The sequence below is a fragment of the Eleutherodactylus coqui genome, chromosome 1 (genome assembly GCF_035609145.1).
Source record: "Eleutherodactylus coqui strain aEleCoq1 chromosome 1, aEleCoq1.hap1, whole genome shotgun sequence".
NCBI lineage: Eukaryota > Metazoa > Chordata > Amphibia > Anura > Eleutherodactylidae > Eleutherodactylus > Eleutherodactylus coqui.
Genome location: NC_089837.1, coordinates 209,013,908 through 209,040,427, shown reverse-complemented (window position 1 = coordinate 209,040,427; position 26,520 = coordinate 209,013,908). Strand labels below are relative to the sequence as shown.

The window sequence follows — 26,520 nt, the reverse complement described above, 5'->3', positions numbered from 1 at the left end:
AGCAATTGGTCTGATCTTACATTTGAGACACTGAATAAAAATATAATGTTATTTCAAATAAAATGTTGTCAATTAAACACCAAATGAAAGTGTCTTGTGTATTTGTTTCACAATCTTTGGTTCGGGTGAGGCTGTTTGGGACTCAAGATCCATCACATATGACACAATGATGAAGCCGGACATTTGGTGGAGGCATTTTAAACCCCTTCTCGTTCCAGGGTATAAGTTTACGTCCTGGCAGCCGGGTACTTACTGCAACAAGGCGTAAACTTACATCCTTGGGATAGCGCGAGATCCCAAGCAATCTCGCACTATCCGGCAGCTGCAACAGCGGGGTTGCATCAGAGATGCGCCCCTGGCTGTTAACTCCTTTCCTGCCGCAATCTATGTAGATCGCGGCATGGGAAGGGTTCACAGAGGGAGCGCGCTCCCTCTGTGAAGTAGCCGGGCTCTCACGATATAATCGCAAAGAGCCTGGCTGGTTGCCATGGCAACAGGACACCAGCGCCCTGTATTGCCAGTGCCTGTGATCGCTGTCCTCAGCAAAAAAACGCAGTGTGGTTTAGAACCTTGTTCCATTTTGCCTCTGGGATCTGATCTAGTTTGGTGCCGATTACCAGCAGAGGGATCTGGTTGCTTGCAAACTGCTCCCGGTCATAGTCCCCGTTGGTCACCAGCACCCCCGTTGGCTGTAGATCTCGATTCAAAGCTTCTAAGGACCAGCGGTACATGTTATGAGATGTCTACTTGTTTGTGAGATCATGAACGAGGACAATACCGTTAACACCATTGTAGAACACGGCTCTGGTGCTTTTCATGCTGCATGCACTTCCCACCGACCCTTCAACGTCCCACAACTCTATATAAAGTGTCTTCTCCTACGGGGTCCTATTCCAATACTCATGAAGCCGGACATCCGCCGAACAGCTAACAGTCTATGATGGGTTCCCCAGGACTTGGTAATGACACAGCAAACGGACCAAAGACGATTTTCCAAAACCTGAGTTACCTAGCACCAGCTATTGCAATCATTTTTAACCCCTTAGTGACCAGCCCATAGTGTCTTTACATCCTAGCTAAGTGGGCTTTAATCCCTGAGGACGTAAAACATGCATCCTGCAGGAATTAAAGCCCCGTGGGCTATGGACGTGACAGCTCCATGCTGTCGGTGCCCAGAGGTAGCACAGAAGGCCAGGAGCCCCGGCAAATTTGAAATCTCCGGGTTCCCAGCTCCGGAAGGTAGCCAGGAGGAAGGAGATGGCATCGGGGACCGCCGTGATCATGGAAAAGTGAAAAAAAGTTTTAAAAAATTAAAGTTTCACCTCCTCTCCTCGTAGATCAGATCCATGAGGGGAGGTGAAAATACTCACCCCCCTCTTCCATGATGTTCCCATGCGATCAGGGCCTACCACGGGCTTCTGCACATGTGCCAATGTGGCATGCATGCGCAGAAGGCTGGAGAGCCCGGCAAATTCAAAATCTCCTTGCACCTGGCTGTCAAAGATAGCCGAGTGCAGGGACATGTCACCGGGGACGGCTATATGTGGTTCCTAGTCACATGATCACCGTTATCCAACCATCGGATAACGGTGATCACAGAGAGTTAAAAAGTGTAAAAAAAAAGTTTTAAAAGTAAAAGTTTCATCTCCGTCTAACGGATTGATCTGTGAGGGGAGATGTAATTACATACCCAAGGTCCGTGGATTTGTCCCCCGATGGGATCTTTATCCATGGACCTGACCCCGGCTTCAGTGCATGCGCCTGTCAGCATTATGGCGGACACATGCGCAAAAGTCAAGGATTGCCAGGGAAATTTAAAATCTCCCTGCTCCTAGCTACCAGAGATAGCCGAGAGCCTGGAGATGTCACGGGGATCAAATTGCGATCATTTAAAAGTTTTTTAAAAAGGTGAAGTTTCATCTCCCCTCACTGATGCAATTAGTGCGAGGAGATGAAACATCTCCCCGGAGGCCTCCGCATTTGAATTCCGATACGATCATCCTCCATGGACCTTTCCGGCTTCTGCACATACGCCCCCCGGCAAACTGCCGGACACATTCGCAGGAGCCGCGGAGCCCAGGAAATTTCAAATCTCCTTGCTCCCAGCAACCCACGGTCACGAACTGCCTGGAGCAGTGACTGTTGGCCTCGTTGAGCGGTCCCCAGTCACTTGATAAAAAAGTAGAGATCTACCATTAGGCCGGGCTCACATGACTGGATAGAAATTGCAAATTCCACTTGCGTTTGATCAGCGGTAATACATAGATCAATCAAATGTATTGGACTGCACAATTCCGCTCAAATTAGCGGGTCCAACTTATGTAATCACTTGCAGAAAACAGAACGCAGCATGTTCTATTTTACTGCGGATATCTGTGACATAGAGCTCATTGTGCTCCATGGTCGCGGATATACCCGCTGCCTATACGCAACTACATTGTGTACGGGTTGCAGGTACCCGCATCATTGCTAAGCGGCGGCGCGGGAAATATAAGCAAATAAAGGTGTACTGCGCATGACCGCCTGTGTGAGGACGCAGTTATGCGCAGTACACGGCCATATGTAGGGCCACGGCTGGGCTCAAAGCTGGGATCCACTGCAGGCCTCCGTAAGCAGATTCCACATACGGCCGTGTGAGTCCGGCATTCTTCGGACCGCTACCTGTAATACGCAATTTACAAGAAGATCCAGGAACGTTCGCCTTCTTGCAGTTCCAGGAGCAGCCTGCTGAGCACCTTCTGTGTGAGACAGCCGCACCTCAGCAAGATTATGAAGCCTCACAGAGCGCCACTTTTTACACCCCATCCTTGCCGCTGAGGTCAAGAAGTACCCCCCAAAAAGTATGGGAGCAGGAGGGATACCCGGTTTAATTGCCCCATGTGCCCATTCCAACCTGCCTCCGTAATTACCCCTGTCTTCGGACATACCAAGCAGCTTACATTATTACTTTTATTTAAGATTTAGGGAATGGGAAAAAATGGAGATGGGGGTTTATTTTTAGGGAGTCAATTTTTTTTCTGCACAAGTGGACAATGGGGCCTAGAATTTATTCAGTTGTGCCCTGAAATCCAGCGGGTGTTTCCTCCATTATAGGCCTAGCCATGTGTCCTATGAGTAGATTGGGGCTACAGTGGGTATGTTTCTGAACACAGGACAAACAGGAGGATCCATTTGAGGTGCAAGTCTTCATTCATATGTTTGCTGTACATTGTTTTTAAATTGCCACACAATTGCCAAAAAACTAAAAATCGTAATTATTTCCTTCTGCTTTGCTTAGATTCATTCAAAAACTGTGAGTTAAAAATACGCAGTACACCCCTACAGGAATTCATTAAGGGGTCTAGTTTTCTAAATTAGGTCATTTGCGGGGGTTCTTTATCGTTTTGGCCGCTCAAGGGCTCTACAAGTGGGCAATGCGGCCTGGAATTTATTCAGTTGCACCCTGAAATCCAACGGGTGTTCCCTGCATTATAGGCCTAGCCATGTGTCCTGTAAGTAGATTAGGGCCACAATGGGTATGTTTCTAAACACAGGACAAACAGGGGTATCCATTTTGAGGTGCAAGTCTTCATTTTTATGTGTGCTGTACAAAAAAACAGTTCTTAAATTGACACAATTGCCAAAAGAATCGAAATCATACTTTTTTCCGTGGAGATATTCTCAAACAATGAGTCACAATCAGGGACGATGGGCCGCCCAGGGTCCTTTTTTTAATTTTTATGTATTTTAGACAGGGTATAAATTATCGGCGTTTTAAAGTATGCAACATCCAGATAATTAGCAAGAGTCTGATCAATGACTCCTTCAACCAAGGCTTCATTGAAAAGGATGCGTAATTGTTTTTGAAAACGCTCTGTCGGATTTCTATCTAGACTGTCATACACTTTTTCCTCTCCCAGTTGCTGATCCAGGTGCACACTGTGATTTCAGTCTCCTCTTAGGCTCCGTGAGAGCAGGGAGAGGAGGCGTCCAGCAGCACACTGACGACACAGTGTGCACCTGGGATCAGCGCTGCTAGCAGCGCCAAGCAGAGGAGTGGCACTAGAGGAGGAGGGGGTAAATATATGGGTCTCAGGGGGGCACCATTACTACTGGGGGCTGCAGTGGGATGTCACTATTACTACTGGGGGCTGCTGTGGGATGTCATTATTACTACTGGGGCCGCTGTGGGATGTCACTATTACCGCTGGGGTCACTGTTAGATGTCATTATTACTACTGGGGCCACTGTGCAATGTCACTATAACCACTAGTGCCGTTGTGGGATGTCACTATTACCGCTGGGGTCACTGTTAGATGTCTTTATTACTACTGAAAATCACAGAGGCAAAGGGGTCCTTTAGACTTGAAATCAAAATTCACTGAAAAGCACCCAAAAATTGATGAATTTATGTATAGTGTTATTAAAATATAACTTTTATTACAAATTTTCATTTAAAATAAAATGTGACACACTACCTATAACTCAGCACACACCGGGGACTAGACAGACACTAAAAAAACCAACAAAGAACAGAAAAAAGGGGACAGACAAGGAAACTAAAGGGATAAAGTGTGTTTCAGACACTATGTCAAGAGAAGAGATCATACGTTTTTTCTTTCCTCATAAGTTGCGACTGGTTGGTGATTCTCATACGTTGGTATTCACCAATTTGAGACCTCCAGTGGCCTATGCTTTTAGGGGCTTGTTCTGATGATTAGCATACAATCCTCCAATCAGAGACAGTAAACACTTATATTGCCTCTATGTGAAGGACCATTGTCCCAATTTCATTGTTACTGTCTCATAATAAATTGCAGATGATGGTTAATTATATCCCTTTAAATCCAATAGTGATATCTGTATATATCTCATCTGAGGGCTGAATACCATCAGCAATTGTGTCACTTCAATCACTACGTGACCAATTTATCATCCAAAGGCTGAATATGATCAATAATTATGTCACTTTTCCCTTTTTTTTCTGTTCTTTGTTTGTTTTTTTAGTGTCTGTCTAGTCCGCGGTGTGTGCTGAGTTCTAGGTAGTGTGTTACATTTTATTTTAAATGAAAATTTGTAATAAAAGTTATATTTTAATAACACTATAAATAAATTCATCAATTTTTGGGTGCTTTTCAGTGAATTTTCATTATTACTACTGGGGTCACTGTGCAGTGTCACTATAACCACTAGTGCCGCTGTGGGAGATCACTATTACTACTGGGGCCACTGTGCAATGTCACTATAACCACTAGTGCCGCTGTGGGAGATCACTATTACTACTGGGGCCACTGTGCAATGTCACTATAACCACTAGTGCCGCTGTGGGAGATCACTATTACTACTGGGGCCACTGTGCAATGTCACTATAACCACTAGTGCCGCTGTGGGAGATCACTATTACTACTGGGGCCACTGTGCAATGTCCCTATAACCACTAGTGCCGCTGTGGGAGATCACTATTACTACTGGGGCCACTGTGCAATGTCACTATAACCACTAGTGCCACTGTGGGATGTCACTATTACCAGTGGGGCCACAGTGGGATGTCATTATAATTGCTGGGGTCACTGTGGGTTGCACTATTACCACTGGGGCCACTGTGGGGGACACTATTACAGCTGGGCCGCCATGGGGGTCACTATTACTGCTGGGGTATGTTTACACGTGGCGGTAATTAACGTGCGAATTCTGCAGTATTTCTGCATCCAAAAAGTTGTCAAAATCTGCACACTGTCTATTTTGAAGCAGCCCTGTCCTTTTTATAACGACGGAGGTAAAAATCATACATCGTGATAAGCCCCGCCCCCTGAACTGTTGGCACTTTGCAATAAATAAGTGGGTTTTGGGATGCAGTTTGGGCACTCAGTCTCTAAGGCCTCATGTCCACGGGGAAAATCAGATCCGCTGCAGATTCTCCATGGAGAATCTGCAGCGGGTCCCTCCTGCCCCGCGGACATGAGCGCTGAAAATAGGAATTTAAAAGCATTTACCCATCCGGAGCGGGCGGGGAAAGCCTTCTCTTCCTCACGGCCGGATCTTCTTTTTCGGCCGCCGGGCACATCCGCCGAGCCGAAGCAACAAAGATCCGGCCGTGAGGAAGCGAAGACCTTCCGCGCCCGCTCCGGTTGAGTAATTCTTTTAAATTCCTATTTTAGGTCTCCCGCGGATCCGGACGGCTTCCATAGGCTTCAATAGAAGCCCGCGGGAGCCGTCCCCGCGGGAGACCCGCATGAAAATGGAGCATGGTCCAGATTTTTTCATGCTCCATTTTTTTTTAAATCCCTTTTATTGACCATCCGCGGGTATTTATCTACCCCGCGGGTGGTCAATGCATCCCTATGGGGTGCGGATCCGCGGGCAGAAGAAGAGTTAAAATCCGCTGCGGATTTTAATTCTTATTTTGCCCGTGGACATGAGCCCTAAAAGGTTTGTCATCACTGTCATAGGGTATTAAAGTAGCCATAGCCTGGTTGTTACAGTCAGTGGGAAACCAAAATAGCAGGGCAGCTTGGGGGTGCATGTGGCACAGAAAGTTGAGTCACCTATATTTTTCTAGCAGTCTATATTTGGATGCCCATTTCCCTCCAGTGTGTAGGAGGGTGATAGACAGAGTACTGAGTATGGAGTTCTTGCAGAGACAGCACAGAGGCATTACAATAAGCAACCTTGGCGATGGGCTGGCTGCAGACGTAGTCCTGAATCCAGAGAGGTAAGCAGAAATTACCTGATATCAGCCTACTTGCTTGTTCAACACCCTATCTCTTGCTGCAGTATAAACCTAGCTTCTTCTAACAGGCTCTTTGGAGTTCTTTAGTACTGTATATTGGACCACATACACTGAATGGCCACTTTCTTAGAAAGACCGATCTAGTAGCGTGTTGAGCCACCTTTGACCTTCAGGCTATGCCAATTCATCATAGCATCCATCCCTACGCATCAGAGGACCCAGCGTGTGCAAGAAAACAGTCACAACACCATTATCCACCTCTACCAGCCTGACACCTAGTAGGAAGGGTTCATCACTCCATGCTGCTTGTGCCTCATTCTGTCCCTCCTATCAGCACGGTGCAACAGTAATCTGGATTCATTTGATCAGGTAATGTTTTTCCACTGCTCAGTGATTCCATTTTGTGCCCTTTTGTCCACTGGAGTCTTGCCTTTCTTCTCCTCCTAGTCAGCAATGGCACTACAACTGGTCATCTGTGGGGGTGTCCCGCCTTGAAGGAGAGCTACAAGACGAAGCAAACATTGCAGCAAGTTTTAACACTCTTTACTTGGCAGCCAATTAGTGGTACAGTCACTGTTAGTTTCACAGACTGTAGTTAAGCAGTGTACATGAATCAACAGTACGGGCACTTCAACTGGCGTGTGGGTTTCAATAATACAAACACTTCAGGTAACATGCAGGCTTCAGTGTTGTAACACAGTTTTGTATACTTTATTAATATAACACTTGGCAACACAAGACTGTAGGATTCTGGTAACATTGTATCGATTTGCCAGTCTTTGCAGAATCAAGTATAGTCTCTCAACTACAGTGAACTCATCGTACTATCACAGTCTAATTTCATATATATATACGAGTATACACAGTAAAACCTCTACTAGCATTGACATCTACTAAGGCCGATTTCATGTAAGGCTGTTTTTTAGCCAAAATTTTTTCTCTACTAACATTGGTTGACTCTAATATCACAGGCATGTGCCGGCCCACGTGACCTTGCTGCTGCACCCATGTGATCTCCTGCTTGGCATCTCCTCCTCCTTCTGCTGCTAGTGCAACCCACCCTTCTCCATCATCAGCGACGTGTAATACACTAGTACAGTACAGTACTGTTAAATTGCTCTCCAATGTAACAGCACAGAGAACACAGTGATAATGCTGAGGACAGATAATGATGTCACTTGCAGTCCTATATAACACGACAGAGAACACACAGTGATAACGCTGAGGAAAGAAGATGATGTCACCTGCAGTCCTATGTAACAGCACAGAGAACACAGTGATAAGACGGAGGACAGATTATGTACTGTAGTACAGCAGATGTAACCTGCAGTGCTATGTAACAGCACAGAGAACACAGTGATAACGTTGAGGACAGATAATGATGTCACCTGAAGTCCTATGTAACAGCACAGAGAATACAGTGATAACGCTGAGAACAGATGATATACTGTAGTACAGCAGATGTCACTTGCAGTCCTATGTAACAGCACAGAGAACACAGTGATAACGCTGAGGACAGATAATGTCACCTGCAATGGCCTGTATCGGTGGTCTATTTATGAAAAATGATTACGAGGCGATCTCCCTCCATACATCGCAGGCACGGGCTGTTTCTTACAGCCGACACCAAGTAGCAACAGGTGTGATAAACTGCTCATCGGAGCAGTTAATCAATTCTGACAGCAGCATTTAAATCCCCTGAACATCATCCCGTACAGCCCCCTACGATGAAGTCGGAGGGAGTCGTGCGGGTGTCATGGCAGCCTCGGCCTTCTGAAAGGCCTTAGGGCTGTCATGGCAGAATGCCTATCATTGTAAATCCAATAATTCATTCTAGACATTCCAAAAAAACACCAAGCCACATCTTTCTAAAGCATTTAGCGCTGCTTTTCCAGCACTAAACGCTGTACAACGCTCCCATTCATTTCAATGAGGCTGTTCACACAAGTTTTTGGTCACTCTGTTTCCACAAAAAAAATTCAATAAAAAGCGAACAAAAAGTGGTATGTATTCCAAAATGGTACCAACGCAAACTACAGGATGTCCTGCAGAAAATGAGCCATCGCACAACTATGTCAGCAGAAAAATAAAAAAGTTATTGCGCACAGAAGATGGCGGCAGAAAATGATTATTAAAAAAATTAAAAGTCGTTGAAAAAAATACAAGTAGTAAAACAAAGGCAAGAAATATATGTTTGGTATCGTAGTAATCGCACTGACCCATAGAATAAAGTTATCATGTCATTTTTGTTGCAGTTTGTGCGCCGTAGAAATAAGACGTACCAATTTGATTTTTTCTTTATTTCTCTCCACTTAGAATTTTTTTTAACGTTTTTCCAGTACATTATATGGTACATTAACTAATACCATTGAAAAATACAACTCGGCCCGCAAAAACAAACCCTCATACAGCTACATCGATGTATAAATAAAGGAGTTACGATTTTATTAAAAGGGGGGAGGAAAAAACGAAAATAAAAAAAAACTAAAAAGCTTTGTCACTAAGGGGTTAACACTTACCATACCTACTTTACATTGCAATCATTTTATTTTATTTTTTTAATAGGCTTCTGTAGAAAAGAGAGTACCAGTCATTAAACAGTTAATTATGGGTGACTTCAAGTGGATGAGGCCTTGGTGATAAACACCTGCAGTAACCACGGCAACTGTGCTGATGTCATCCACAGCTAGGCCTATGTCATAAAGAGCCTATCCAAGAAAACTCCATGACGGAAGGGGATACGGCCAGATGCAGCGTGGTGCTTGGTGTGTCTGGAGACCTGGAGCTTCACCATCTGTGAGGGAGGAGGGGACACCCGCCTAGCCAGCCAGATCAGCCATATTTACCTAGCCAGCCCGATCAGCCATAACTGCGCAGCCAGCCAGATCATGTCTATTATCCCTAGCGATCCATGGGGTGACAGATGCTGCAGCCAGATCTCCGTCATATCCAGTATCCGCTGCCCGGAGAGGTCACATTTCGATATCTCCATTAGGCATCACACGGGGCCTCTGCTTTGCCCTCGCCTTGTTTACTAATAACTGTCATATGTAATGTTCTGTTATAGGATGTATTACTGTAAGTATGATAAAATGTATCAATTCTGATAAAAGATGCTGTTACATATTGGCATTAACCCCTTAAGCCCAGATGGAGGGCCGTCCTCCAGCCATGGCTCCCCAGAGGTTTCCTCCACAGGGGGTTTTTCCTCTCCTGAGTGCTGGATGATGACTCTTTGTGAGTCGGGGATGCGCCATTTTCAGTGTCTTCTTATAGCAATTGGTCTGATCTTACATTTGAGACACTGAATAAAAATATAATGTTATTTCAAATAAAATGTTGTCAATTAAACACCAAATGAAAGTGTCTTGTGTATTTGTTTCACAATCTTTGGTTCGGGTGAGGCTGTTTGGGACTCAAGATCCATCACATATGACACAATGATGAAGCCGGACATTTGGTGGAGGCATTTTAAACCCCTTCTCGTTCCAGGGTATAAGTTTACGTCCTGGCAGCTGGGTACTTACTGCAACAAGGCGTAAACGTACATCCTTGGGATAGCGTGAGATCCTAAGCAATCTCACACTATCCGGCAGCTGCAACAGCGGGGTTGCATCAGAGATGCGCCCCTGGCTGTTAACTCCTTTCCTGCCGTGATCTATGTAGATCGCGGCATGGGAAGGATTCACAGAGGGAGCACGCTCCTTCTGTGAAGTTGCCGGGCTCTCGCGATATAATCGCAAAGAGCCTGGCTGGTTGCCATGGCAACAGGACACCAGCGCCCTGTATTGCCAGTGCCTGTGATCGCTGTCCTCAGCAAAAAAAAACGCAGTGTGGTTTAGAATCTTGTTCCATTTTGCCTCTGGGATCTGATCTAGTTTGGTGCCGATTACCAGCAGAGGGATCTGGTTGCTTGCAAACTGCTCCCGGTCATAGTCCCCGTTGGTCACCAGTACCCCCGTTGGCTGTAGATCTCGATTCAAAGCTTCTAAGCACCAGCGGTACATGTTATGAGATGTCTACTTGTTTGTGAGATCATGAACGAGGACAATACCGTTAACACCATTGTAGAACACGGCTCTGGTGCTTTTCATGCTGCATGCACTTCCCAGCGACCCTTCAACATCCCACAACTCAATATAAAATGTCTTCTCCTACGGGGTCCTATTCCAATACTCATGAAGCTGGACATCCGCCGAACAGCTAACAGTCTATGATGGGTTTCCCAGGACTTGGTAATGACACAGCAAATGGACCAAAGACGATTTTCCAAAACCTGAGTTACCTAGCACCAGCTATTGCAATCATTTTTAACCCCTTAGTGGCCAGCCCATAGTGTCTTTACATCCTAGCTAAGTGGGCTTTAATCCCTGAGGACGTAAAACATGCATCCTGCAGGGATTAAAGCCCCGTGGGCTATGGACGTGACAGCTCCATGCTGTCGGTGCCCGGAGGTAGCACAGAAGGCCAGGAGCCCCGGCAAATTTGAAATCTCTGGGCTCCCAGCTCCTGAAGGTAGCCAGGAGGAAGGAGATGGCATCGGGGACCGCCGTGATCATGGAAAAGTGAAAAAAAAAGTTTTAAAAAGTTAAAGTTTCACCTCCTCTCCTCATAGATCAGATCCATGAGGGGAGGTGAAAATACTCACCCCCCCCCCTCTTCCATGATGTTCCCATGCGATCAGGGCCTACCACGGGCTTCTGCACATGTGCCAATGTGGCGTGCATGCGCAGAAGGCTGGAGAGCCCGGCAAATTCAAAATCTCCTTGCACCCGGCTGTCAAAGATAGCCGAGTGCAGGGACATGTCACCGGGGACGGCTATATGTGGTTCCTGGTCACATGATCACCGTTATCCAACCATCGGATAACGGTGATCACAGAGAGTTAAAAAGTGTAAAAAAAAAAGTTTAAAAAGTTAAAGTTTCATCTCCGTCTAACGGATTGATCTGTGAGGGGAGATGTAATTACATACCCAAGGTCCTTGGATTTGTCCCCCGATGGGATTTTTATCCATGGACCTGACCCCGGCTTCAGTGCATGCGCCTGTCAGCATTATGGCGGACACATGCGCAAAAGTCAAGGATTGCCAGGGAAATTTAAAATCTCCCTGCTCCTAGCTACCAGAGGTAGCCGAGAGCCTGGAGATGTCACGGGGATCAAATTGCGATCATTTAAAAGTTTTTTAAAAAGGTGAAGTAAGTTTCATCTCCCCTCACTGATGCAATTAGTGCGAGGAGATGAAACATCTCACCGGAGGCCTCCGCATTTGAATCCCGATACGATCATCCTCCATGGACCTTTCCGGCTTCTGCACATACGCCCCCCGGCAAACTGCCGGACACATTCGCAGGAGCCGCGGAGCCCAGGAAATTTCAAATCTCCTTGCTCCCAGCAACCCACGGTCACGAAGTGCCTGGAGCAGTGCTGTTGGCCTCGTTGAGCGGTCCCCAGTCACTTGATAAAAAAGTAGAGATCTACCATTAGGCCGGGCTCACATGACTGGATAGAAATTGCAAATTCCACTTGCGTTTGATCAGCGGTAATACGCAGAAAAATCAAATGTATTGGACTGCACAATTCCGCTCAAATTAGCAGGTCCAAATTATGTAATCACTTGCAGAAAACAGAACGCAGCATGTTCTATTTTACTGCGGATATCCGCGACATAGAGCTCATTGTGCTCCATGGTCGCGGATATACCCGCTGCCTATACGCAACTACATTGTGTACGGGTTGCAGGTACCCGCATCATTGCTAAGCGGCGGCGCGGGAAATATAAGCAAATAAAGGTGTACTGCGCATGACCGCCTGTGTAAGGACGCAGTTATGCGCAGTACACGGACATATGCAGGGCCACGGCCGGGCTCAAAGCTGGGATCCACTGCAGGCCTCCGTAAGCAGATTCCACATACGGCCGTGTGAGTCCGGCATTATTCGGACCGCTACCTGTAATACGTAATTTACAAGAAGATCCAGGAACGCTCGCCTTCCTGCAGTTCCAGGAGCAGCCTGCTGAGCACCTTCTATGTGAGACTGCCGCACCTCAGCAAGATTATAAAGCCTCACAGAGCGCCACTTTTTACACCCCATCCTTGCCGCTGAGGTCAAGAAGTACCCCCCAAAAAGTATGGGAGCAGGAGGGATACCCGGTTTAATTGCCCCATGTGCCCATCCCAACCTGCCTCTGTAATTACCCCCTGTCTTTGGACATACCATGCAGCTTACATTATTAGTTTTATCTAAGATTTTGGGAATGGCAAAAAATGGAGATGGGGGGATTATTTTTAGGGAGTCCATTTTTTTTCTGGAGGCATTTTTTGGTGGAGGCATTTTAAACCCCTTCTCGTTCCAGGGTATAAGTTTACGTCCTGGCAGCAGGGTACTTACTGCAACAAGGCGTAAACTTACGTCCTTGGGATAGCGTGAGATCCTAAGCAATCTGCACTATCCGGCAGCTGCAACAGCGGGGTTGCATCAGAGATGCGCCCCTGGCTGTTAACCCTTTCCCTGACGCGATCTATGTAGATCGTGGCATGGGAAGGGTTCACAGAGGGAGCGCGCTCCCTTTGTGAAGTTGCCGGGCTCTCGCGATATAATCGCAAAGAGCCTGGCTGGTTGCCATGGCAACAGGACACCAGATACCAGCGCCCCGTATTGCCAGTGCCTGTGATCCCTGTCCTCAGCCAAAAAACGCAGTGTGGTTTAGAACCTTGTTCCATTTTGCCTCTGGGATCTGATCTAGTTTGGTGCTGATCACCAGCAGAGGGATCTGGTTGCTTGCAAACTGCTCCCGGACATAGTCCCCGTTGGTCACAGCATCCCTGTTGGCTGCAGATCTCGATTCAAAGCTTCTAAGGACCAGCGGTACATGTTATGAGATGTCTTCTTGTTTGTGAGATCATGAACGAGGACAATACCGTTAACACCATTGTAGAACACTGCTCTGGTGCTTTTCATGCTGCATGCACTTCGAACCGACCCTCCAACGTCCCACAACTCAATATAAAGTGTATTTTCCTACGGGGACCCCTCCCGATACTCATGAAGCCGGACGTCCACAAAACAGCTAACAGTCTATGATGGGTTTCCCAGGACTTGGTAATGACATAGCAAATAGACCAAAGACGATTTTCCAAAACCTGAGTTACCTAGCACCAGCTATTGCAATCATTTTTAACCCCTTAGTGACCAGCCCATAGTGCCTTTACGTCCTAGCTAAGTGGACTTTAATCCCTGAGAACGTAAAAACATGCATCCTGCAGGGATTAAAGCCCCGTGGGCTATGGACGTGACAGCTCCATGCTGTCGGTGCCCGGAGCTACCACAGAAGGCCAGGAGCCCCGGCAAATTTGAAGCTCTGGGCTCCCAGCTCCTGAAGGTAGCCAGGAGGAAGGAGATGGCATTGGGGACCGCTGTGATCATGGAAAAGTGAAAAAAAAAGTTTTAAAAAGTTAAAGTTTCACCTCCTCCCCTCGTAGATCAGATCCATGAGGGGAGGTGGAAATACTCACCCTCTTCTTCCATGATGTTCCCCCGCGATCAGGGCCTACCACGGGCTTCTGCACATGTGCCAATGTGGCGTGCATGCGCAGAAGGCTGGAAAGCCCGGCCAATTCAAAATCTCCCTGCACCCAGTTGTCAAAGATCTTTATCCATGGACCTGACCCCGACTTCAGCGCATGCGCCTGTCAGCATTATGGCGGACGCATAGGCAAAAGTCAAGGATTGCCAGGGAAATTTAAAATCTCCCTGCTCCTAGCTACTAAAGGTAGCTGAGAGCCCGGAGATGTCACGGGGAGCCGCGATATGCGGTTACTAGTCACGTGATCACCGGTATCAAATTGCGATCATATAAAAGTTTTTTAAAAAGATGAAGTTTCATCTCCCCTCACTGATGCAATTGGGGCGAGGAGATGAAACATCTGCATTTGCATTAGAATCCCGATACGATCATCCTCCATGGACCTTTCCAGCTTCTGCACATACGCCCCCCTGCAAAATGTTGGACACATTCGCAGGAGCCGCTGAGCCCAGGAAATTTCAAATCTCTTTGCTCCAAGCAACCAACAGTCACGAAGTGCCTGGAGCAGTGCTGTTGGCCTCGTGGAGCGGTCCCCAGTCACTTGATAAAAAAAGTAGAGATCTACCATTAGGCCGGGCTCACATGACTGGATAGAAATTGCGAATTCCACATGCGTTTGATCAGCGGTAATACATAGATCAATCAAATGTATTGGATTGCACAATTCCGCTCAAATTAGCGAGTCCGAATTACGTAATCACTTACAGAAAACAGAACGCAGCATGTTCTATTTTACTGCGGATATCCGTGACACAGAGCCCATTGTGCTCCATGGTCGCGGATATACCCGCTGCCTACACGCAACTACATTGTGTACGGGTTGCAGGTACCCGCATCATTGCTAAGCGTTGGCGCGGGAAATATAAGCAAATAAAGGTGTACTGCGCATGACCGCCTGTGTGAGTACACAGTTATGCGCAGTACACGGACATATGCAGGGCCACGGCCGGGCTCAAAGCTGGGATCCACTGCAGGCCTCCGTAAGCAGATTCCACATACGGCCGTGTGAGTCCGGCATTATTCGGACCGCTACCTGTAATACGTAATTTACAAGAAGATCCAGAAACGCTCGCCTTCCTGCAGTTCCAGGAGCAGCCTGCTGAGCACCTTCTGTGTGAGACAGCCGCACCTCAGCAAGATTATGAAGCCTCACAGAGCGCCACTTTTTACACCCCATCCTTGCCGCTGAGGTCAAGAAGTACCCCCCAAAAAGTATGGGAGCAGATGGGATACCCGGTTTAATTGCCCCATGTGCCCATCCCAACCTGCCTCTGTAATTAACCCTGTCTTCAGACATACCAAGCAGTTTACATTATTACTTTTATTTAAGATTTAAAGAATGGGAAAAAATGGAGATGGGGGGGATTATTTTTAGGGAGTCAATTTTTTTCTGCACAAGTGGGCAATGGGGCCTAGAATTTATTCAGTTGTGCCCTGAAATCCAACGGGTATTCCCTCCATTATAGGCCTAGCCATGTGTCCTATAAGTAGATTGGGGCTACAGTGGGTATGTTTCTGAACACAGGGCAAACAGGGGTATCCATTTTGGGGTGCAAGTCTTCATTCACATATTTGCTGTACATTGTTTTTAAAATGACACAGTTGCCAAAAAACTAAAAAATCGTAATTATTTCCTTCTGCTTTGCTTAGATTCATTCAAAAACTGAGAGTTAAAAATACGCAGTACACCCCTACAGGAATTCATTAAGGGGTCTAGTTTTCTAAATTAGGTCATTTGCGGGGGTTCTTTATCGTTTTGGCCGCTCAAGGGCTCTACAAGTGGGCAATGCGGCCTGGAATTTATTCAGTTGCACCCTGAAATCCAACGGCTGTTCCCTGCATTATAGGCCTCGCCATGTGTCCTGTAAGTAGATTAGGGCCACAATGGGTATGTTTCTGAACACAGGACAAACAGGGGTATCCATTTTGAGGTGCAAGTCTTCATTTTTATGTGTGCTGTACAAAAAAACAGTTTTTAAATTGACACAATTGCCAAAAGAATCAAAATCATAGTCAGAGTCAGAGTCAGGGACGATGGGCCGCCCAGGGTTCTTTTTTTAATTTTTATGTATTTTAGACAGGGTATATATTATCGGTGTTTTAAAGTATGCAACATCCAGATAATTAGCAAGAGTCTGATCAATGACTCCTTCAACCAAGGCTTCATTGAAAAGGATGCGTAATTGTTTTTGAAAACACTCTGTCGGATTTCTATCTAGACTCTCATACACTTTTTCCTCTCCCAGTTGATGAAGAATCTCCTGCTCATATTGTGTGGTATTCATCAAAACCACAGCACCCCCTTATCTGCAGCCCTTATCGTTATAAGAATATAAGCTGCGATACGAGGCACAGCCACTATGCAATGTACAGTGCTGTGCCTTGTATGGACTGAAGTGACATGATTCTCACCCGAGCACTGCTGTCACTTCAATTAGCTGATCTGTGGGGATTCTGAGTGGCGGATCCTTTCTGATAAACTGTTGATCGCCTATCCTGAGGATGTTATCAATAGTTATGGCCCGGAAAACCACTTTTATCAACAAGCAATGAAGTGATTGGGGACAGCAGAGAAGCTGTAAGCAACATGCAATCAGCTTTTCATTGGCTGATAACATGTAGTTTTCAATCTGCAGATATTGGAATATAGATGATAAACTCCTAAGGGAGAGAGAAGTAGAAAGTTGTATACTGTTACAATGTGTGTAATAAAACTGTTTATTGTGTAGATAAAAGTACATTCACATGTACACTTTATTAATCATCATCGTGGTGTGGTGTTACCATACGGCAGTGGTGGCGAACCTATGGCACGCGTGCCAAAGGCGGTGCGCAGAGCCCTACCTGCTGGTAAACGCCGCCGTCAGACGTTCATCACGGCAGTGAATACCGGCAGCAGCCGTGGCTCTCCTGCAGGTATTCACTCACCTGCGCTGCTAGCTGTGCTGATCCAGGTGCACATTGTGATTTCAGTTTCCTCTTAGGTTCCGTGAGAGCAGGGAGAGGAGGCGTCCAGCAGCACACTGACGACACAGTGTGCACCTGGGATGAGCGCTGCTAGCAGCGCCAAGCAGAGGAGTGGCGGTGCTTCCACGAGGAGGAGGGGGTAAGTATATGGGTCTCAGGGGGGCACCATTACTACTGGGGGCTGCAGTGGGATGTCACTATTACTACTGGGGGCCGCTGTGGGATTTCATTATTACTACTGGGGCCGCTGTGGGATGTCACTATTACCGCTGGGGTCACTGTTAGATGTCATTATTACTACTGGGGCCACTGTGCAATGTCACTATAACCACTAGTGCCGCTGTGGGATGTCACTATTACCGCTGGGGTCACTGTTAGATGTCTTTATTACTACTGAAAATCACAGAGACAAAGGGGTCCTTTAGACTTGAAATCAAAATTCACTGAAAAGCACCCAAAAATTGATGAATTTATTTATAGTGTTATTAAAATATAACTTTTATTACAAATTTTCATTTAAAACAAAATGTGACACACTACCTATAACTCAGCACACACCGGGGACTAGACAGACACTAGAAAAACAAACAAAGAACAGAAAAAAGGGGACAGACAAGGAAACTAAAGGGATAAAGTGTGTTTCAGACACCATGTCAAGAGATCATACGTTTTTTCTTTCCTCATAAGTTGCCACTGGTTGGTGATTCTCATACGTTGGTATTCACCAATTTGAGACCTCCAGTGGCCTATGCTTTTAGGGGCTTGTTCTGATGATTAGCATACAATCCTCCAAGGGACAGTTAACACTTATATTGCCTCTATGTGAAGGACCATTGTCCCAATCTCATTGTTACTGTCTCATAATAAATCGGAGACGATGGTTAATTATATCCCTTTAAATCCAATAGTGATATCTGTATATATCTCATCTGAGGGCTGAATACCATCAGCAATTGTGTCACTTCAATCACTACGTGACCAATTTATCATCCAAAGGCTGAATATGATCAATAATTATATCACTTTTCCCTTTTTTTTCCGTTCTTTGTTTGTTTTTTTAGTGTCTGTCTAGTCCCCGGTGTGTGCTGAGTTATAGGTAGTGTGTTACATTTTATTTTAAATGAAAATTTGTAAAAAAAAGTTATATTTTAATAACACTATAAATAAATTCATCAATTTTTGGGTGCTTTTCAGTGAATTTTCATTATTACTACTGGGGCCACTGTGCAGTGTCACTATAACCACTAGTGCCGCTGTGGGATGTCACTATTACCAGTGGGGCCACTGTAGGATGTCATTATAATCGCTGGGGTCACTGTGGGTTGCACTATTACCACTGGGGCCACTGTGGGGGACACTATTACAGCTGGGCCGCCATGGGGGTCACTATTACTGCTGGGGTATGTTTACACGTGGCGATAATTAACGTGCGAATTCTGCAGTATTTCTGCATCCAAAACATTGTCAAAATCTGCACACTTTCTATTTTGAAGCAGCCCTGTCCTTTTTATAACGACGGAGGTAAAAATCATACATCGTGATAAGCCCCGCCCCCTGAACTGTTGGCACTTTGCAATAAATAAGTGTGTTTTGGGATGCAGTTTGGGCACTCAGTCTCTAAAAGGTTTGTCATCACTGTCATAGGGTATGGAAGTAGCCATAGCCTGGTTGTTACAGTCAGTGGGAAACCAAAATAGCAGGGCAGCTTGGGGGTGCATGTGGCACAGAAAGTTGTGTTACCTATATTTTTCTAGCAAAGTCTATATTTGGATGCCCATTTCCCTCCAGTGTGTAGGAGGGTGATAGACAGAGTACTGAGTATGGAGTTCTTGCAGAGACAGCACAGAGGCATTACAATAAGCAACCTTGGCGATGGGCTGGCTGCAGACGTAGTCCTGAATCCAGAGAGGTAAGCAGAAATTACCTGATATCAGCCTACTTGCTTGTTCAACACCCTATCTCTTGCTGCAGTATAAACCTAGCTTCTTCTAACAGGCTCTTTGGAGTTCTTTAGTACTGTATATTGGACCACATACACTGAATGGCCACTTTCTTAGAAAGACCGATCTAGTAGCGTGTTGAGCCACCTTTGACCTTCAGGCTATGCCAATTCATCATAGCATCCATCCCTACGCATCAGAGGACCCAGCGTGTGCAAGAAAACAGTCACAACACCATTATCCACCTCTACCAGCCTGACACCTAGTAGGAAGGGTTCATCACTCCATGCTGCTTGTGCCTCATTCTGTCCCTCCTATCAGCACGGTGTAACAGTAATCTGGATTCATTTGATCAGGTAATGTTTTTCCACTGCTCAGTGATTCCATTTTGTGCCCTTTTGTCCACTGGAGTCTTGCCTTTCTTCTCCTCCTAGTCAGCAATGGCACTACATCTGGTCATCTGTGGGGGTGTCCCGCCTTGAAGGAGAGCTACAAGACGAAGCAAACATTGCAGCAAGTTTTAACACTCTTTACTTGGCAGCCAATTAGTGGTACAGTCACTGTTAGTTTCACAGACTGTAGTTAAGCAGTGTACAGGAATCAACAGTACGGGCACTTCAACTGGCGTGTGGGTTTCAATGGTACAAACACTTCAGGTAACATGCAGGCTTCAGTGTTGTAACACAGTTTTGTATACTTTATTAATATAACACTTGGCAACACAAGACTGCAGGATTCTGGTAACACTATCGATTTGCCAGTCTTTGCAGAATCAAGTATAGTCTCTCAACTACAGTGAACTCATCGTACTATCACAGTCTAATTTCATATATATACGAGTATACACAGTAAAACCTCTACTAGCATTGACATCTACTAAGGCTGATTTCATGTAAGGCTGTTTTTTTAGCCAAAATTTTTTCTCTACTAACATTGGTTGACTCTAATATCACAGGCATGTGCCGGCCCACGTGACCTTGCTGCTGCACCCATGTGATCTCCTGCTTGGCATCTCCTCCTCCTTCTGCTGCTAGTGCAACCCACCCTTCTCCATCATCAGCGACGTGTAATACACTAGTACAGTACAGTACTGTTAAATTGCTCTCCAATGTAACAGCACAGAGAACACAGTGATAATGCTGAGGACAGATAATGATGTCACCTGCAGTCCTATGTAACAGCACAGAGAACACAGTGATAACACGGAGGACAGATTATGTACTGTAGTACAGCAGATGTAACCTGCAGTGCTATGTAACAGCACAGAGAACACAGTGATAACGTTGAGGACAGATAATGATGTCACCTGAAGTCCTATGTAACAGCACAGAGAATACAGTGATAACGCTGAGAACAGATGATATACTGTAGTACAGCAGATGTCACTTGCAGTCCTATGTAACAGCACAGAGAACACAGTGATAACGCTGAGGACAGATAATGTCACCTGCAATGGCCTGTATCGGTGGTCTATTTATGAAAAATGATTACGAGGCGATCTCCCTCCATACATCGCAGGCACGGGCTGTTTCTTACAGCCGACACCAAGTAGCAACAGGTGTGATAAACTGCTCATCGGAGCAGTTAATCAATTCTGACAGCAGCATTTAAATCCCCTGAACATCATCCCGTACGGCCCCCTACGATGAAGTCGGAGGGAGTCGTGCGGGTGTCATGGCAGCCTCGGCCTTCTGAAAGGCCTCAGGGCTGTCATGGCAGAATGCCTATCATTGTAAATCCAATAATTCATTCTAGACATTCCAAAAAACACACCAAGCCACATCTTTCTAAAGCATTTAGCGCTGCTTTTCCAGCACTAAACGCTGTACAACGCTCCCATTCATTTCAATGAGGCTGTTCACACAAGTTTTTGGTCACTCTGTTTCCACAAAAAAAAATTCAATAAAAAGCGAACAAAAAGTGGTATGTATTCCAAAATGGTACCAACGCAAACTACAGGATGTCCTGCAGAAAATGAGCCATCGCACAACTATGTCAGCAGAAAAATAAAAAAGTTATTGCGCACAGAAGATGGCGGCAGAAAATGATTATTAAAAAAATTAAAAGTCGTTGAAAAAAATACAAGTAGTACAACAAAGGCAAGAAATATATGTTTGGTATCGTAGTAATCGCACTGACCCATAGAATAAAGTTATCATGTCATTTTTGTTGCAGTTTGTGCGCCGTAGAAATAAGACGTACCAATTTGATTTTTTCTTTATTTCTCTCCACTTAGAATTTTTTTTTTACGTTTTTCCAGTACATTATGTGGTACATTAACTAATACCATTGAAAAATACAACTCGGCCCGCAAAAACAAACCCTCATACAGCTACATCGATGTATAAATAAAGGAGTTACGATTTTATTAAAAGGGGGGAGGAAAAAACGAAAATAAAAAAAAAACTAAAAAGCTTTGTCACTAAGGGGTTAACACTTACCATACCTACTTTACATTGCAATCATTTTATTTTATTTTTTTAATAGGCTTCTGTAGAAAAGAGAGTACCAGTCATTAAACAGTTAATTATGGGTGACTTCAAGTGGATGAGGCCTTGGTGATAAACACCTGCAGTAACCACGGCAACTGTGCTGATGTCATCCACAGCTAGGCCTATGTCATAAAGAGCCTATCCAAGAAAACTCCATGACGGAAGGGGATACGGCCACATGCAGCGTGGTGCTTGGTGTGTCTGGAGACCTGGAGCTTCACCATCTGTGAGGGAGGAGGGGACACCCGCCTAGCCAGCCAGATCAGCCATATTTACCTAGCCAGCCCGATCAGCCATAACTGCGCAGCCAGCCAGATCATGTCTATTATCCCTAGCGATCCATGGGGTGACAGATGCTGCAGCCAGATCTCCGTCATATCCAGTATCCGCTGCCCGGAGAGGTCACATTTGGATATCTCCATTAGGCATCACACGGGGCCTCTGCTTTGCCCTCGCCTTGTTTACTAATAACTGTCATATGTAATGTTCTGCTATAGGATGTATTACTGTAAGTATGATAAAATGTATCAATTCTGATAAAAGATGCTGTTACATATTGGCATTAACCCCCTAAGCCCAGAGGGAGGGCCGTCCTCCAGCCATGGCTCCCCAGAGGTTTCCTCCACAGGGGGTTTTTCCTCTCCTGAGTGCTGGATGATGACTCTTTGTGAGTCGGGGATGCGCCATTTTCAGTGTCTTCTTATAGCAATTGGTCTGATCTTACATTTGAGACACTGAATAAAAATATAATGTTATTTCAAATAAAATGTTGTCAATTAAACACCAAATGAAAGTGTCTTGTGTATTTGTTTCACAATCTTTGGTTCGGGTGAGGCTGTTTGGGACTCAAGATCCATCACATATGACACAATGATGAAGCCGGACATTTGGTGGAGGCATTTTAAACCCCTTCTCGTTCCAGGGTATAAGTTTACGTCCTGGCAGCTGGGTACTTACTGCAACAAGGCGTAAACGTACGTCCTTGGGATAGCGCGAGATCCTAAGCAATCTCACACTATCCGGCAGCTGCAACAGCGGGGTTGCATCAGAGATGCGCCCCTGGCTGTTAACTCCTTTCCTGCCGCGATCTATGTAGATCGCGGCATGGGAAGGATTCACAGAGGGAGCACGCTCCCTCTGTGAAGTTGCCGGGCTCTCGCGATATAATCGCAAAGAGCCTGGCTGGTTGCCATGGCAACAGGACACCAGCGCCCTGTATTGCCAGTGCCTGTGATCGCTGTCCTCAGCAAAAAAAAACGCAGTGTGGTTTAGAATCTTGTTCCATTTTGCCTCTGGGATCTGATCTAGTTTGGTGCCGATTACCAGCAGAGGGATCTGGTTGCTTGCAAACTGCTCCCGGTCATAGTCCCCGTTGGTCACCAGTACCCCCGTTGGCTGTAGATCTCGATTCAAAGCTTCTAAGCACCAGCGGTACATGTTATGAGATGTCTACTTGTTTGTGAGATCATGAACGAGGACAATACCGTTAACACCATTGTAGAACACGGCTCTGGTGCATTTCATGCTGCATGCACTTCCCAGCGACCCTTCAACATCCCACAACTCAATATAAAATGTCTTCTCCTACGGGGTCCTATTCCAATACTCATGAAGCTGGACATCCGCCGAACAGCTAACAGTCTATGATGGGTTTCCCAGGACTTGGTAATGACACAGCAAATGGACCAAAGACGATTTTCCAAAACCTGAGTTACCTAGCACCAGCTATTGCAATCATTTTTAACCCCTTAGTGGCCAGCCCATAGTGTCTTTACATCCTAGCTAAGTGGGCTTTAATCCCTGAGGACGTAAAACATGCATCCTGCAGGGATTAAAGCCCCGTGGGCTATGGACGTGACAGCTCCATGCTGTCGGTGCCCGGAGGTAGCACAGAAGGCCAGGAGCCCCGGCAAATTTGAAATCTCTGGGCTCCCAGCTCCTGAAGGTAGCCAGGAGGAAGGAGATGGCATCGGGGACCGCCGTGATCATGGAAAAGTGAAAAAAAAAGTTTTAAAAAGTTAAAGTTTCACCTCCTCTCCTCATAGATCAGATCCATGAGGGGAGGTGAAAATACTCACCCCCCTCTTCCATGATGTTCCCATGCGATCAGGGCCTACCACGGGCTTCTGCACATGTGCCAATGTGGCGTGCATGCGCAGAAGGCTGGAGAGCCCGGCAAATTCAAAATCTCCTTGCACCCGGCTGTCAAAGATAGCCGAGTGCAGGGACATGTCACCGGGGACGGCTATATGTGGTTCCTGGTCACATGATCACCGTTATCCAACCATCGGATAACGGTGATCACAGAGAGTTAAAAAGTGTAAAAAAAAAAGTTTAAAAAGTTAAAGTTTCATCTCCGTCTAACGGATTGATCTGTGAGGGGAGATGTAATTACATACCCAAGGTCCTTGGATTTGTCCCCCGATGGGATTTTTATCCATGGACCTGACCCCGGCTTCAGTGCATGCGCCTGTCAGCATTATGGCGGACACATGCGCAAAAGTCAAGGATTGCCAGGGAAATTTAAAATCTCCCTGCTCCTAGCTACCAGAGGTAGCCGAGAGCCTGGAGATGTCACGGGGATCAAATTGCGATCATTTAAAACTTTTTTAAAAAGGTGAAGTTTCATCTCCCCTCACTGATGCAATTAGTGCGAGGAGATGAAACATCTCACCGGAGGCCTCCGCATTTGAATCCCGATACGATCATCCTCCATGGACCTTTCCGGCTTCTGCACATACGCCCCCCGGCAAACTGCCGGACACATTCGCAGGAGCCGCGGAGCCCAAGAAATTTCAAATCTCTTTGCTCCCAGCAACCAACAGTCATGAAGTGCCTGGAGCAGTGCTGTTGGCCTCGTGGAGCGGTCCCCAGTCACTTGATAAAAAAGTAGAGATCTACCATTAGGCCGGGCTCACATGACTGGATAGAAATTGCGAATTCCACATGCGTTTGATCAGCGGTAATACATAGATCAATCAAATGTATTGGATTGCACAATTCCGCTCAAATTAGCGGGTCCGAATTATGTAATCACTTGCAGAAAACAGAACGCAGCATGTTATATTTTACTGCGGATATCCGTGACACAGAGCCCATTGTGCTTCATGGTCGCGGATATACCTGCTGCCTATACGCAACTACATTGTGTACGGGTTGCAGGTACCCGCATCATTGCTAAGCGTTGGCGCGGGAAATATAAGCAAATATAGGTGTACTGCGCATGACCGCCTGTGTGAGTACACAGTTATGCGCAGTACACGGCCATATGCAGGGCCACGGCCGGGCTCACAGCTGGGATCCACTGCAGGACTCCGTAAGCAGATTCCACATACGGCCGTGTGAGTCCGGCATTATTCGGACCGCTACCTGTAATACGTAATTTACAAGAAGATCCAGGAACGTTCGCCTTCCTGCAGTTCCAGGAGCAGCCTGCTGAGCACCTTCTGTGTGAGACAGCCGCACCTCAGCAAGATTATGAAGCCTCACACAGCGCCACTTTTTACACCCCATCCTTGCCGCTGAGGTCAAGAAGTACCCCCCAAAAAGTATGGGAGCAGATGGGATGCCCGGTTTAATTGCCCCATGTGCCCATTCCAACCTGCCTCTGTAATTACCCCTGTCTTCAGACATACCAAGCAGTTTACATTATTACTTTTATTTAAGATTTAAAGAATGGGAAAAAATGGAGATGGGGGGGATTATTTTTAGGGAGTCAATTTTTTTCTGCACAAGTGGGCAATGGGGCCTAGAATTTATTCAGTTGTGCCCTGAAATCCAACGGGTATTCCCTCCATTATAGGCCTAGCCATGTGTCCTATAAGTAGATTGGGGCTACAGTGGGTATGTTTCTGAACACAGGACAAACAGGGGTATCCATTTTGGGGTGCAAGTCTTCATTCATTTATTTGCTGTACATTGTGTTTAAAATGACACAGTTGCCAAAAAACTAAAAAATCGTAATTATTTCCTTCTGCTTTGCTTAGATTCATTCAAAAACTGTGAGTTAAAAATACGCAGTACACCCCTACAGGAATTCATTAAGGGGTCTAGTTTTCTAAATTAGGTCATTTGCGGGGGTTCTTTATTGTTTTGGCCGCTCAAGGGCTCTACAAGTGGGCAATGCGGCCTGGAATTTATTCAGTTGCACCCTGAAATCCAACGGCTGTTCCCTGCATTATAGGCCTCGCCATGTGTCCTGTAAGTAGATTAGGGCCACAATGGGTATGTTTCTGAACACAGGACAAACAGGGGTATCCATTTTGAGGTGCAAGTCTTCATTTTTATGTGTGCTGTACAAAAAAACAGTTTTTAAATTGACACAATTGCCAAAAGAATCAAAATCATACTTTTTTTCCGTGGAGATATTCTCAAACAATGAGTCACAGTCAGGGACGATGGGCCGCCCAGGGTTCTTTTTTTAATTTTTATGTATTTTAGACAGGGTATAAATTATCAGAGTTTTAAAGTATGCAACATCCAGATAATTAGCAAGAGTCTGATCAATGACTCCTTCAACCAAGGCTTCATTGAAAAGGATGCGTAATTGTTTTTGAAAACACTCTGTCGGATTTCTATCTAGACTCTCATACACTTTTTCCTCTCCCAGTTGATGAAGAATCTCCTGCTCATATTGTGTGGTATTCATCAAAACCACAGCACCCCCTTATCTGCAGCCCTTATCGTTATAAGAATATAAGCTGCAATACGAGGCACAGCCACTATGCAATGTACAGTGCTGTGCCTTGTATGGACTGAAGTGACATGATTCTCACCCGAGCACTGCTGTCACTTCAATTAGCTGATCTGTGGGGATTCTGAGTGGCGGA

At 45.8% G+C, this 26,520-nt stretch overlaps 1 protein-coding gene and 4 pseudogenes across 1 annotated transcript in view; 1 reads left to right on the top strand and 4 right to left on the bottom strand.

The window, feature by feature from the left end:
• Positions 1-26,520, top strand: part of ADAT2 (adenosine deaminase tRNA specific 2) — a 628,714-nt gene that overhangs the window by 123,253 nt on the left and 478,941 nt on the right. The window lies entirely within an intron of this gene.
• Positions 540-2,391, bottom strand: LOC136576506 (rab-like protein 3; annotated as a pseudogene).
• On the bottom strand, positions 6,543-11,007 carry LOC136576430 (rab-like protein 3; annotated as a pseudogene).
• LOC136576365 (rab-like protein 3) lies at positions 13,390-14,860 on the bottom strand (annotated as a pseudogene).
• LOC136576294 (rab-like protein 3 pseudogene) lies at positions 19,020-23,922 on the bottom strand (annotated as a pseudogene).